General features: G+C 48.5%; 1 protein-coding gene across 2 annotated transcripts in view; it reads left to right on the forward strand.

The window, feature by feature from the left end:
* The first annotated feature begins 14591 nt into the window (after positions 1-14591).
* Positions 14592-14725, forward strand: part of LOC147100335 (uncharacterized) — a 120957-nt gene continuing 120823 nt past the window's right edge. Inside the window, exon 1 of one of the 2 annotated variants that reach the window (XM_085967943.1) lies at positions 14592-14697. The gene's annotated coding sequence lies outside the window, so the exon portion shown is untranslated. The remainder of the gene's footprint in view (positions 14698-14725) is intronic. The other variant, XM_085967942.1, reaches the window with a different exon arrangement.

Below are 14725 nucleotides of genomic sequence, written 5' to 3' on the forward strand. Positions count from 1 at the left end.
ATGCAAAAGTCAAGAGAATATAATTTAGCTTCTGTTCATAATATTTATCTAATGGTGGACTGTACTCATGCATTATTTCTATTCACCCTTTGGATAAATATTGTATGCAGTGAATCCCTGACATCGTTCCTAATCAAAACAAAAAAAGACTTGGGGCTAGATTTTCGGGGAGCCTTCAGGTGTGTGGGGGGGGGGGAAATCCCGAATTTGGGGGTCCCGACACCATCCTGCCCAAAACCCCGCCCCACGTAAGTTTCAGGGGCGGCGGGTACCCGCTCCGCACTGGGACCCGCCGAAACCAGGCGGGAAGGGATTAGTGCCAATTAACTGCCTGTTAACAGGTAGTTAACAGGCAGTTTTTAGCCTAATCCCCATTTTGAGGGGTTTTGTGTGGGTTTCCCGAAGGCTCCAAACCAAGCCAGGTTAGAGCAGCGGGCCGTCGGGTTGAATGAGTTGGAGGGGTCGCGATGTTGGTGCTCAGGTGAGTGATGGGTGCATGAGTGTAAAGGTAAGTGTGTTTGGTGTGTCTAAAGTGTGTAAAGAACTTTTACTTAACTTTACTTACCTTCACAGCCTTTCTTCCTGTAGCCGTCGGGCGCACAGCACTCAGCCGGAACTGAAAGCTGAACGGCTGCAATCTGTCAAAAGTGACAGCCTTCAGCTTTTAGTGCTGCTGAGATTTCTAAATGAGTCTGCGCAGAAGGACTCAGGTTAGAAGTAAGACTGTCAGTGTTTGACAGCTTCAAACAGCTGTGAAACACTGATATTTCATCTGTCAGAAATCTTGACAGATGAAATTTCAGTCTGTGACGTCACCTGTTGCCGGGTGGCCCTTAATTGGCCTGCTGAGCCCGCTGGGCGGGCTCAACAAGGTCAATCAAGGGAAAATCGCGCGGATTGGCCGGACGTCGAAGTAGGCGGGTCAGAAACCCGAAAGGGGAAGTCCCGCCTTCTTCCCGAAGGTTCGACAAAATCGACCCCCTGTTCTTTCTTACACTTGCTATGGCTGCAGGGACTGTTTTAATTAGTTTGACTTTCCTCTTGGTTTTTTGATGACATAGTTTGATTGAGAGTAGGAGCGTTTGTTGCTTAGCATGTCATTTTCTCCAGCACACGAATGGTGGCAGTAAAATTGCTAGAATTTAACCTTTTGCTCATAAATGGATCAAAAGTAGTTCACCGAAGTTGCCCAGGTGGCCTTTTTCTGCAAATGTGCATGATGTGGGTGAAACCTAAAGTAGTTTTAAAAATGCATCTTTGAAAAAATAGTTCATAAGAAGTAGGAGCAGGAGTAGGCCATACGGCCCCTCGGGCCTGCTCCGCCATTCAATAGGATCATGGCTGATCTGAACCTAGACTCACGTCCACTTCCCTGCCCTCTCCCCGTAACCCCTTATTCCCTTATCAGCTAGGAAACTGTCTATCTCCGTTTTAAATTTATTTAATGTCGCAGCTTCCACAGCTCTCTGAGGTAGCAAATTCCATAGATTTACTACCCTCTGAGTGAAGAAGTTTCTCCTCATCTCAGTTTTGAAAGGGCAGCCCCTTATTCTAAGATTATGCCCCCTAGTTCTAGTCTCACCCATCAGTGGAAACATCCTCCCCGCATCCACCCGATCAAGCCCCTCACAATCTTATATGTTTCGATAAGATCGTCTCTCATTCTTCTGAATTCCAATGAGTAGAGGCCAAACCTACTCAACCTTTCCTCATAAGTCAACCCCCTCATCTCCGGAATCAACCGAGTGAACCTTCTCTGAACTGCCTCGAGAGCAAGTATATCTTTTCTTAAATATGGAAACCAAAACTGTACGCAGTATTCCAGGTGAAGCCTCACCAGTACCCTGTATAACTGCAGCAAGACTTCCCTGCTTTTATACTCCATCCCCCTTGCAATAAAAGCCAAAAAGTTCAGGAGTAAGTAATTTTTATTTAAAGAAAAAAAAAGAATTTCTGTAAAGCTTACAGGCAATAAATGTCTCCCATCTTGTGTTTAATGATTTTTCACCCCTTTTGTTTTCTCTTGCCTTGTAACAATGGGCTGAGAAGGTAAGTGGCCATGCACCCTTCTTCCAGGATCTACTGTTGGTATTATTAATCAGGCATCTGAGGTGCACAAAAGCAGTTTTGGGACAAGTCTCCCACATATTTTCTCTCCCTGTCTGAGGGGAGTATCTAGCCACCACTCTGCAGCTTCTCACAATGATCTGGCTGAGATCACAAAGTCAGCGGAGTGGAATCAGATCAGTATCATCTCAATTCATGGTGTACATATTGCTGTTGCACCAAAATGTAACCCATTGCGGGGAGGTTTGCTAGTACTGTTGTGGGGGGAGGTTAAACTAACTTGGCAGGGGATTGGATACGGAGTGAAGCTATAGTAGCAGGTGATGCACAGCCAAATATAGAGGAAAAAACAAGTCAGCCTGGAAGGCAGAGCAAATATGTAACGGTACAAGGGAGCATGGCAAGGCTGGATGGCATTTATTTTAATGCAAGGAGTCTTGCGAGTAAGGCAGATGAATTGAAGGTGTTGATGAACACATGGGAGTATGATATTGTTGCTATCACAGAGACATGGTTGAGGGAGGGGCAGGACTGGCAGCCCAATATTCCAGGGTATAGAATTTTCAGGCGAGACAGAGGGGGGTGTAAAAGAGGAGGGGGTGTCGCAATATTAATCAAGGAGTCAATTACTGCAGTAAGGAGGGATGATATCTTAGCAGGTTCCTCTAATGAGGCCATATGGGTAGAACTTAAAAACAAAAAGAGGGCAAACACTTTGCTGGGAGTGTACTATAGGCCCCCAAACAGTCAGGGGGAGATTGAGGAACAGATATGTAGGCAAATCTCAGAGAAGTGTAGAAATAATAGGGTAATAATGGTAGGGGATTTCAACTTCCCGAATATTAACTGGGATAGTCAGAGTGTGAAAGGCTTAGAGGGTGTGGCATTCTTAAAGTGCATCCAAGAGAGCTTTTTGAGTCAGCATGTAGAAAGTCCTACAAGAGAGGGGGCGGTACTGGACCTAATTCTAGGGAATGTAGCCGGGCAAGTGGTAGAAGTGTCAGTAGGAGAGCATTTGGGTGACAGTGACCATAATTCGGTGAGATTTAAGGTAGTCATGGAAAAGGACAAAGATGGACCGGAAATAAAGGTTCTAAATTGGGGGAAGGCCGATTTTAATATGATAAGGCAGGATCTGCCCAAAGTGGACTGGGATCAGCTACATGTAGGAAAATCCACATCAAAGCAGTGGGAGACTTTCAGAAAGGAAATAGAGAGAGTACAACGCCAACATGTTCCCGTAAAGGTCAAGGGTGGGACCAACAAGCCCAGGGAACCCTGGATGTCAAGGGATATACAAGAATGGATTTGGAAAAAAAGGGAGGCTTTTGGCAGATACAAAGGACTAAAAACAGTGGATGCCCTAGAGGAGTATAGAAAGTGCAGGGGTGTACTTAAAAAAGAAATTAGGAGAACGAAGAGGGGGCATGAAAAAACACTGGCGGGCAAAATAAAGGAAAATCCCAAGGTGTTTTAGAAGTATACTAGCTGGGGGAGCCCAGCTTTGCCAGGGCTGTTTTGGGCCGGGCGGTTTAAATCGAGTCCCAGGCTTCTCTGTGTCCCTCTGTGAATCTGGTGCCGGGCAACATGTTAAATCGAGTCCCAGGCTTTCAGGCCCTGTCTGTCTGTCCCTCTGTGAATCTGCTGCCGGGCAACATTTTAAATCGAGTCCCAGGCTTTCAGGCCCTGTCTGTCTGTCCCTCTGTGAATCTGCTGCCGGGCAACATTTCTACCTTTTAATACCTTCAAAGATGAAAGTGAAAGTACTTATAAAACGTTTTTGGTAAATCTTTTAAAAATAACATAAGAGATACTAACGTTTTCGAAGCTGGAAGTAAATGATGTTTTTAGCTTGAGGCAATGGCTGCCACATCCCTGAGATGAAAACGATTAGTCCTGCCCACACACACACACACCGATTGGCCAACCATCAGGGGACTGTACTGTAGGATTGGTCAATCGTGACGGCACAGGATTGGTCGAACCTTGACGTCAGTCAATCAATGCTAAGTAGCAGATAATGAGTTTAATTTTGAAGGTTTTTTGCATAAGGCGCGAACAATTTTCGTCCGACCGAAAAGTAAATACACTTACAACCGTCCCGGAACCGTAAGCTTTCTTTGGAGGTAACGCGCGCGTAGGTACGCTCTATAACTTTCGAGCGCATAGCCGGACAGACGCACACCCGAGGACAGAAGGACAGACAGACAGACAGATCGATTCGTTTATATATATAGATAATAATAAGGGCAAGAGGATAACCAGGGAAAGAGTAGGGACCAAAGTGGCAATCTGTGTGTAGAGCCAGAAGATGTAGGTGAGGTTTTAAATGAATATTTTGCATCTGTGTTCACTATGGAGAAGGACGATGTAGGCATAGAAATCAGGCAGGGGGATTGTGATATACTTGAACAAATTAGTATTGAGAGGGAGGAGGTACTAGTGGTTTTAGCGGGCTTAAAAGTGGATAAATCCCCAGGTCCTGATGAGATGTATCCCAGGCTGCTGTGTGAGGCAAGGGAGGAGATTGCAGGGGCTCTGACACAAATTTTCAGAACCTCTCTGGCCACAGGGGAGGTGCCAGAGGACTGGAGAACAGCTAATGTAGTACCATTATTCAAGAAGGGTAGTAGGGATAAACCAGGGAATTACAGGCCAGTGAGCCGAACATCAGTGGTAGGGAAATTATTGGAAAAAATTCTGAGGGATAGAATTAGTCTCCACTTGGAGAGGCAAGGATTAATCAAGGATAGTCAGCATGGCTTTGTCAGGGGGAGATCATGTTTAACCAATTTAATTGAATTTTTCGAGGGGGTGACTCGGTGTGTGGATGAGGGTAGTGCTGTTGATGTAGTCTACATGGACTTCAGTAAGGCTTTTGACAAAGTCCCACATGGGAGACTGGTCAAGAAGGTAAGAGCCCATGGGATCCAGGGCAATTTGGCACATTGGATCCAAAATTGGCTTAGTGGCAGGAGGCAGAGGGTGATGGTCGAAGGTTGTTTTTGTGACTGGAAGCCTGTGTCCAGTGGTGTACCACAGGGATCGGTGCTGGGTCCTTTGCTGTTTGTAGTGTACATTAATGATTTAGATATGAATGTAGGAGGTATGATCAGTAAGTTCGCAGATGACACGAAAATTGGTGGAGTGGTAAATAGCGAGGAGGGAAGCCTCAGGCTACAGGACGATATAGACGGGTTGGTCAGATGGGCAGAACAGTGGCAAATGGAATTTAGCCCTGAAAAGTGTGAGGTGATGTATTTTGGGAGGACTAACAACGCAAGGGAATACACAATTAATGGTAGGACCCTAGGAAGGACAGAGGATCAGAGGGACCTTGGTGTGCATGTACATAGATTCCTGAAGGCAGCAGGACAGGTAGATAAGGTGGTTAAGAAGGCATATGGGATACTTGCCTTCATTAGCTGAGGCATAGAATATAAGAGCAGGGAGGTTATGATGGAGCTGTACAAAACGCTAGTTAGGCCACAGCTGGAATACTGTGTGCAGTTCTGGTCGCCACACAATAGGAGGGATGTGATTGCATTGGAGAGGGTGCAGAGGAGATTCACCAGGGTGTTACCTGGGCTGGAGCGCTTCAGCTATGAAGAGAGACTGGACAGGCTGGAATTGTTTTCCTTAGAGCAGAGAAGGCTGAGGGGGGGACCTGATTGAGGTGTACAAAATTATGAGGGGCATAGATAGGGTAGATAGAAAGGAACTTTTCCCCTTAGTAGAGGGGTCAATAACCAGGGGGCATAGTTTCAAGGTAAGGGGCAGGAGGTTTAGAGGGGATTTGAGGAAAAACTTTTTCACCCAGAGAGTGGTTGGAATCTGGAACTCACTGCCTGAAAGGGTGGTAGAGGCAGGAACCCTCACAATATTCAAGAAGCATTTAGATGAGCACTTGAAACGGCATAGCATACAAGGCTACGGACCAAATGCTGGAAAATGGGATTAGAATAGACAGCGCTTGATGGCAGGCGCGGACACGATGGGCCGAAGGGCCTGTCTCTGTGCTGTATAACTCTATGGCCTAGAAATTGGGTATAGCCCCGCTTGAGGCGTTAGAACTGGCGCTGCGCAAAGTTTATAGCCAGACGCAACTAATCGCCGCCTGGCGCGATATTGTGCTGCATCGCCCCCAAAGGTGATTGAGGCGCGACTTCAGACGTTGCACGGGACTCCTAAGGCGCAAAACTTCCGGCGCAACCCAATATCGGCGCGGATGGGTGCAGCGCAGGTGCTCTCAATTACCAAAAACCACGAGACTTCCAGGCGCCAGCTGGCTCTTAAAGGGGTGGGTCAGTCAGCCTCAGCTTCCACACTCAGCGCCTTGTAGGCCTCAGAATCAGCGCAGGCCCTTCTCTGGCGCAAAAACCTTGGACCAGATGGAGAAGGTGAGACAGAGAGGAGAGCGCTTCAGCAATGAGGCTCTGGAGCAATTGGTAGCCGCAGTGTAACGCCGGCGAGATGTTCTCTACCCAGACAATGGCAGGAGGCCGAATCAAAAGGAATACCGCCGAGCTTGGAGGGATGTTTCTCGGAGGGTCGACTCCAGCAGCATGGTGACCAGGAACCCTGTACAGTGCAGGAAGAAATTCAACGACCTCACTCGGGTCGTGAGGGCGAGTGGTATTTATTCAAACTTCTGAATCCCTCCATCTGCACCTGACTTTATGGCTACAGGGTGCGCGATGCCCCAATGGCCATGTGTCAGCAAGCACCCATGGCCCTTTCTGGGCACACACATGCACATTTGACTCAGGGCATCATGTAAGGGCTCTTCCACCATGGGGGGCATGAGATGATCACTCAGGGCATCATGTAAGGCCTCTTCCACCATGGGGGGCATGAGATGATCACTCAGGGCATCATGTAAGGGCTCAACCACCATGGGGGTCATGAGATGATGACTCAGGGCATCATGTAACATAACTTCCCCTTCTTTCCCCTGCAGTCCAAGCTGGCGAAGAATCGGAAAGACCAGCTTCGAACCGGTGGAGGACCTCCACAAGTGGTCACTCTCACGGATCTCGAGGAGAGAGTGCACCAGATTCTTGGAGGACGTCTGAGTGGTCCTGTTACCACTGCAGCTGCCGACCCCATTGTCAACAGCGATGGTAAGGATCTCACCTTTTTCAGCTGTCTCCTTCCACTTGGTCCCCCCGCCAGCATGCTTTCTCACTGTGGAGCCATGTCAGAGCCTTGCCGCAATCTGGCATGCCTTGCTGCCAACCTGTCCTTTTGCTAAAGCCACTCTTCCACCTCCCTGCTTTCAGATGCTGCATCACCAGCTCGGGATCCGGGCCCTGAAGCTGCCAGTGCCAGTGCCTCCGGAGGCGAGGATCCGGAGGAAGCCGGACCATCCGTTCCAGCCGCAGGGGAGCCTTCACATCTGCAGACTGGGGATAGTAGTTCCCTGGAGGGGAGGGGGGGTGCTCTGATGAGGAGCCAGTTGCCCGAACAAGCGGCCTGCAGCAACGCGAGGGGGGTAGGCAAGTTCGGCCACCGGCTCCCCGGAGGGCAAGGCAGGGAACGATGACTGCTGCACAGAGTGCAGAGGAGGTGTGGAGTCTGGCTGAAATGAGCACCCAGGCCCAGCTCAGGCACACTGAGCTTATGGCTGCAGTGGGGAGGATGCCTCAGTCGACAGAAACACTGGCAAAAGTGTGCTGGACTTTGGGGCAGCAATGGAGAGGACTGTCCAGGGCTTCGGGGCAGCAATGGAGAGGACTGTCCAGGGCTTCGAGGCCGCTATGGAAAGGACTGTTCAGAGCTTCGGACAATCCCTGGAAAGGTCTGTCCAGCGCTTGTCCGAGGCAGTGGAACGGACTGCTCCGGCCTTGTCCGAAGCAATGGAAAAAACTGTCCAGGGCTTCTCCGAAGCACTGGCACCTGCCACACAGGTCCTCACTGCTGCCATGCAGTCACTTGCTGACCTTGTCCACACCCAGATTGAGGCAACACGAACTCTCACTGCTGCCACCCTATCTGCATCAGTTAGGATCACCCCGGGCCCTTCTAGTACCACACGAGGCCAGGAATCAGTGGAGCAGTCGATTGTGGCGGCTGAGCCGAACCGGTCCCCTCAGAGAGCCAGTGTGTCGTCCGACCATGGTGCAGGTGTCCTCTCTGGGCAGGTGACCATTGCTCATGTCACCGCTGGAACGTCTGCAGTGCAGCTGCCACCACCTGCAGTGCACACTGCTTCCAGCCATGCCCAGACCAAGCAGCTAGCCTCCGCACCCTCCAAGCCCAGAGGTCGTCCAGGCCGTCCTCAGGGGCTTCTGCGATTCCAGACAGTCAGCAGGCATCCCCCAGCCTTGCCCCCGCCACTGGGGTTCAATTACGTAGGAGCAGCAGGGAAGGAAGGGGCCGACCGCGAAAGAGAAGTCGGTCTCCATCAAGGGGCCAGCAGTAGAGGGAGTTGCTGAGGCGTTTCTTCCTCCAAATTCAAGGACGCCCTCACCTGTTGTGATTGTTTGTGATGGTTTGTTTAGTTTTGCGGCTTTGCCAGAGAGTTGACTGTTATTTTGTTAGTTATGGTTTCTGTTGACATGACGTTGTTATGCTGGAAGGAAGCACTTTTTTGACAATAAAGATTTTTTTTTATTTACAATGGTACTCGTAACTATTTACACTCATGGTGGCCTTCATAGGCTTTGAACGATCCGAAGTGCGCAGGACGAATGACAGCCATCATTCCGTCAGAGGGGCCTAGAACCGAGTCCTTATGAGCCTCTGACGGACGGCCCTTCCACTTTCAGGAGCCCTCCCATCTTCCTCCTCCTCCTCGTCTGCCTGCTCTTCCTCCTCCTCCTCCTCGTCCGCCTGCTCTGCTGGACCTTGAGGGTTGGCTGGCATTGGCTGGGTTCGTCGAATGGCCAAGTTGTGGAGCATGCAGCAGACGACGACGATGCGACCCACTTGCTCCAGCGAGTACTGCAGGGCTCCCCCCGAATGGTCCAGACAGCGGAAACGCTGTTTGAGCACACCAATAGTGTGCTCGACAATGTTCCTGGTCGCCTGATGGCTGCTGTTGTAAAGCTCTTCTGCCGGGGTGGCGGGCAAACGGAGTGGGGTCATGAGCCATGGGCAGAGAGGATAGCCCTTGTCGCCCAGAAGCCAGCCTCGTGGGTGAGCCGGGCCCTCAAAAAGGTCAGAAACTGAGGTCTGCCGCAGGATGAACGCATCGTGGCTGCTCCCAGGGAATTGTGCGTTGACTGCCATGATCATCTGGCGGTGGTCACAGACCAGCTGGAGATTGAGGGAGTGGAACCCCTTTCGGTTGCGGAACTCCTCTGGATTCTGCAATGGCGCCCGCAAAGCCATGTGTGTGCAATCTATGGCCCCCTGCACCATGGGGAAGTCTGCAATAGCAGCGAAGCCCTGCGCGCGCTCCGCCTGCTTCTCCAGGGTCACAGGGAAGGTGATGAATTGACGCCTCCTTCTATAGAGGGCAGCTGTCACTTGCCGGATGCAACAATGCACTGCAAATTGTGTTATATTCGCAATGTCCCCAGTGGCTGACTGAAAGGATCCACTTGCGTAAAAGTTCAGGGCAACAGTCACTTTGACGGCAACCGACAGAGAGGTCCTGCACCGTAGACGCGGCTGCAGATCCTCAGCAAGCAGGTGGCACAGCTCAGTCACAACCTCCTTACCGAATCTGAGCCTTCGCAGACACTGCTCCTCGGACATGGTAAGGTATGACACCTGCTGCCTGAAAACGCTCGCAGCGTATCGTCGGATTGGCCGACCTCCATTGCCCCTCCTCCTTCTGGCCAATCCCGGCCCTCTCTCCCGCCATCTCTGTGCCCCTTCCAAGTGTCCGGCCATGAGGACGTTCCCCTCCAAAGCAGCTCCCATTGCTATGCCAGACGGGCAACACGCAGTAATGTCTAGTGCTCCAACTGCTCTGGACAGGCCTGCAGGTCCCAAGTCTTCGAAGGCTAAATCCGAAAAATTGTGTGCAACAGTAGTTCACCAACTCTCTCCAGCAATGAACAGAATGAACAGGCCAAGTGGCTGCAGCTTTTATACTAGAGCTGTCCCCTTTAAATAGCGACCCCCGACTCCGAGAAGGGCCTGGGAACGTTCCATCCAACTGTCACTAATAGCGCCAGGCAGAAAGGTTCCGGGCGCCACCGAATATCCGGTCAGGGGCGCCAAAAATGCATTGCACACTGAAATGACGTCATTAACTGCCTGCGCACACGGGTGCGTGCTAAGAGTTAGCGCTGGCGCTAAATGAATATGCAATATGGGAGGTGTCGCTATCTTCATTGCGCCCGCCCGAACATTGGGTAACGCCCCAATTCTTGGGCTCTTTAGGCGCTAATCGCTGGCGCAACCAACCGAATTTCTAGGCCTATGACTCTATTCAAGAGGATCTTTATGAGCCATGGCTCATTCTCCAGTTATTGATCTATGCTAGGAACATAGGAACAGGAGTAGTCCCTCGAGCCTGTTGCGCCATTCGATGAGATCATCTGCGACCTAACTCCATATACCCAACTTTACCCCATATCCCTTAATATCTTTGGTTAACAAAAATCCATCAATTTCAGATTTAAAATTAACAATTGATCTTGCATCAGTTGCCGTTTGCGGAAGAGAGTTCCAAACTTCTACCACCCATTGTGTGTAGAAGTGTTTCCTAATTTCACTCCTGAAAGGCCGGGCTCTAATTTTTAGACGATGCCCCCTAGTCCTAGACTCCCCAACCAGCAGAAATCGTTTCTCCCTATCTACCCTCTGTTCCCCTTAATATCTTGAAAACTTTGATCAAATCACCCCTTAACCTAAATTCCAGGGAAGACAATCCTAATTTGTGTAATCTCTCCTCATAACTTAAACCCTGGAGTCTGGGTATCATTCTGGTAAACCTATGCTGCACTCCTTCCAAGGCCAATATATCCTTCCTAGGGTGTGCTGCCCAGAACAGCTCACAGTACTCCAGGTCTGGTCTAACCGGGGCTTTGTGCTACGGTTTTGTAACAGTGATAGGAGAAATCAAACATCTGGCTAAATGTTATTACAATAGATGCAAAGATTGGATAAAGTATATTGGGCCTATTCACTTGAACACTTCTTATGGAATAATCACAATCTTAAGGTTCACAATAACTATTTTCGGTAATATCACTGGGGTCAGAGTTGGATATTTTATAAATAGTTTTGCATACTAATATTTCACATTTCTGCTGGCTAAATTCCAAACACAACTTTTGAATGGTCACCTTGGCTGGAGCAAGGTAGATTTACCAATCACTTCTTTTGAGGAATTATGCCAAATCCGTAATCTCACATTTCTTTTCATTGGCTTGTGCTTTTCTTCTGAATGAAGGAGATGAAGGTTTGGGCAAAGTCTAGTCAGAATGGGAGAAATACCACATAAAATATTCAAGTAAAACTGCGGCAGAGACTCTACTTGATGTGAAATTGGATATGTTGAACATGCTACAAAACTGTTGTAAAAGTAATGGAAAGCAAGGATACCAGTCCCATCTGAAGAGGTGTTCTGGAAGGAGGTAAGAAAAATCCTTGTGGAAATTATCAATGTCAGGGAAAGGGGATTAGATTTCCAAGATTATAGACCCTGGTTGAACTGAGTCAAGTGGATGACAGCTCAGAAATATATACACATGCTGCTTGATTATTGTAAGCTTACCACTTGGCAGAGCATCACCGCCCATCTTAAAGTGGCTAAATGCCAGACAGTGCCAGCTTAAAATGGATGTCAATTGGAAGCATAAATGGGTCAATTAAAAATGAAACCAGAAATGCGGAAAATACACAGCTGGTCCATCAACATCTGTAAAGAGAAATGGTTATAGTGTTTCATACATTGACCCGTTGTCACAACTCCTGTTAATTTTAACCTCTTTACAGCTAATGCCAGACTTGCTGTGTATTTCCGGCATTTTTATTTCAGGTTTTCAGTATTTGCAGTTTTATTTTATTTTTACACACAGTCAATTGCATTTGGCTAGATGTGATCTGTTTTAAGTCCAGAGTGCAAGATGGTCCTGGCAGTGCCCTATAAGTTATTAGATGTCCCACACAGAGCTGCCAACTCTGGTTGGAAGTACTTCAGGAGGTTTCATCACACGGTCTCCAACCACCCCGCCCAGTTAAACAGCCTTTTCCCCCCTCCTCTCAAATACTTTTATAACTAATGTGAACTAATCTAAAACAGATTATCTGGTCATTATCACCTTGCTGTTTGTGGGACCTCGCTGTGCGCAAATTGGCTGCCGCGTTTCCTATATTAAAACTACACTTCAAAAAGTACTTCATTGGCTGTAAAGTGCTTTGGGACGTTGGGTGGTCATGAAAATTGCTATAGAAATGCAAAGCTTTCTTTTTTCTAATAAAGTGTTCGAAGAAAAAAAAAACCCGCAATTTTTTAAATCCCCCTATGATTTTTCTCCTGGGTTGCTCGCAGCAGTGTCCAGGGGATTAAACTTTGATTACTGGAAATTCCAGGAAACAGCTGGAGGGTTGGCAAGTCCCCAGTCTCCATATGCTGACCACTCTGATCAGTGTCAGCCAGTGGCTCAGTTGGTAGCACCCTTGCCTCTGAGTCATGAAGGTTGTGGGTTCAAGTCCCAAAAATCTAGGCTGACACTCCAGTGCAGTGCTGAGGGAGTGCTGCACTATCAGAGGTGCTGTCTTTCGGATGAGATATTAACCCGAGGTCCTGTCTGCTCTCTCAGGTGGACGTAAAAGATCCCATGGTGCTATTTCGAAGAAGAGCAGGGGAGTTCTTCCTGGCATCCTGGCCAATATTTATCCCTCAACCAACATCACTTCACCTGACGAAGAAGCAGCGCTCCGAAAGCTTGTGATTTCAAATAAAGCTGTTGGACTATAACCTGGTGTTGTGTGATTTCTTACAAACATCATTAAAAACAGATTATCTGGTCATCATCACATTGCTGTTTGTGGGAGCTTGCTGTGTGCAAAATGGCAGCTGTGTTTCCTACATTACTTGGACTGGAGTGCTCAGACTGGAGGAAGGTACACAGGGGTTGGTACTAGGACCACTGCTTTTTTTGATATATATTAATGACTTGGACATGGGGTACAGGGCACAATTTCAAAGTTTGCAGTTGACACAAAACTTGGAAGTATAGTGAACAGTGAGGAAGATAGTGATAGACTTCAAGAGGACATAGACAGGCTGGTGGAATGGGCGGACACGTGGCAGATGAAATTTAACGCAGAAAAGTGCAAAGTGATACATTTTGGTGCGAAGAACAAGGAGAGGCAATATAATCTAAAGGGTACAATTCTGAAGGGGGTGCATGAATAGAGAGACCTGGGGGTGCATGTGCATGAATCGTTAACCCTGAGCTTCATAAATAGAGGCATAGAGTACAAAAGCAAGGAAGTTATGATGAGCCTTTATAAAACACTGGTCCGACCTCAACCAATTCTGGGCACCACACTTTAGGAAGGATGTGAAGGTCTTAGTGAGAGTGCAGAAAAGATTTACAATAATGGTTCCAGGGATGAGGGACTTCAATTATGTGAACAGACTGGAGAAGCTGGGGTTGTTTTCCTTAGAGCAGAGAAGGTTGAGAGGAGATTTGATAGAGGTGCTCAAAATCATGAGGGATGTAGTCAGAGTAGATAGAGAGAAACTGTTCCCATTGGCGGAAGGGTCAAGAACCAGAGGACACAGATTTAAGGTGATTGACAGAAGAATCAAAGGAGACATGAGGAAAAACTTTTTTACACAGCGAGTGGTTAGGATCTGGAGTGCACAGCCTGAAAGGGTGGTGGAGGCAGATTGAATCATAGGTTTCAAAAGGGGATTGGATAAGTATCTGAAGGAAAAAACTTTGCAAGGTTACGGGGAAAGGGCGGGGGAACGGGACTAGCTGAAGTGCTCTTGCAGAGAGCCGGCAGGGGATCGACAGGCCGAATGGCCTCCTTCTGTGCTGTAACCATTCTATGATCCTATGATTACAACTGCAACTGCGCTTCAAAAAAAATTACTTCATTGGCTGCAAAGCGCTTTGGGACGCCCAGTGGTCGTGAAGGACGCTATATGAAATGCAAGTCTTAGCAGCGCCTTGATTTCAAAATTCTCATCCTTGCTTTCAAATCCCTCCATGGCCTTGCCCCTCCCTTTCTCTGTAATCTCCTTCAGCCCCACAACCCCCCGAGATATCTGCGCTCCTCTAATTCTGCCCTCTTGAGCATCCCTGATTAAAATCGCTCAACCATTGGTGGCCGTGCCTTCTGTTGCCTAGGCCCTAAGCTCTGGAATTCCCTGCCTAAACCTCTCTGCCTCTCTTTCCTCCTTTAAGACGCTCCTTAAAACATACTTCTTTGACCAAGCTTTTGGTCACCTGCCCTCATTTCTCCTTATGTGGATCGGTGTCAAAAAAATTTTGTCTTAAAATACGCCAGTGCAGTGCAGCGCCTTGGGACGTTTTACTACGTTGAAGGCGCTATATAAATACAAGTTGTCTCCCTTTCTGCTCAAGGTCTTGCCATGGACCACATTGAGGAGGACTACAATTCCCGGCGTGCTGTGCGGCGAGACTCTGGCTGGCTATCGCGAGATGTGCGGGAGGCGGCCTCCATTTTGCTGGTGAACGTTGGCTGGCGGTGAGTTTGATGCTTGTGTGTATTGGTT

The sequence above is a fragment of the Somniosus microcephalus genome, chromosome 26, assembly GCF_052327205.1.
Source record: "Somniosus microcephalus isolate GS21.2 chromosome 26, FLI_Smic_1.0, whole genome shotgun sequence".
Classification (NCBI taxonomy): Eukaryota; Metazoa; Chordata; class Chondrichthyes; order Squaliformes; family Somniosidae; genus Somniosus; species Somniosus microcephalus.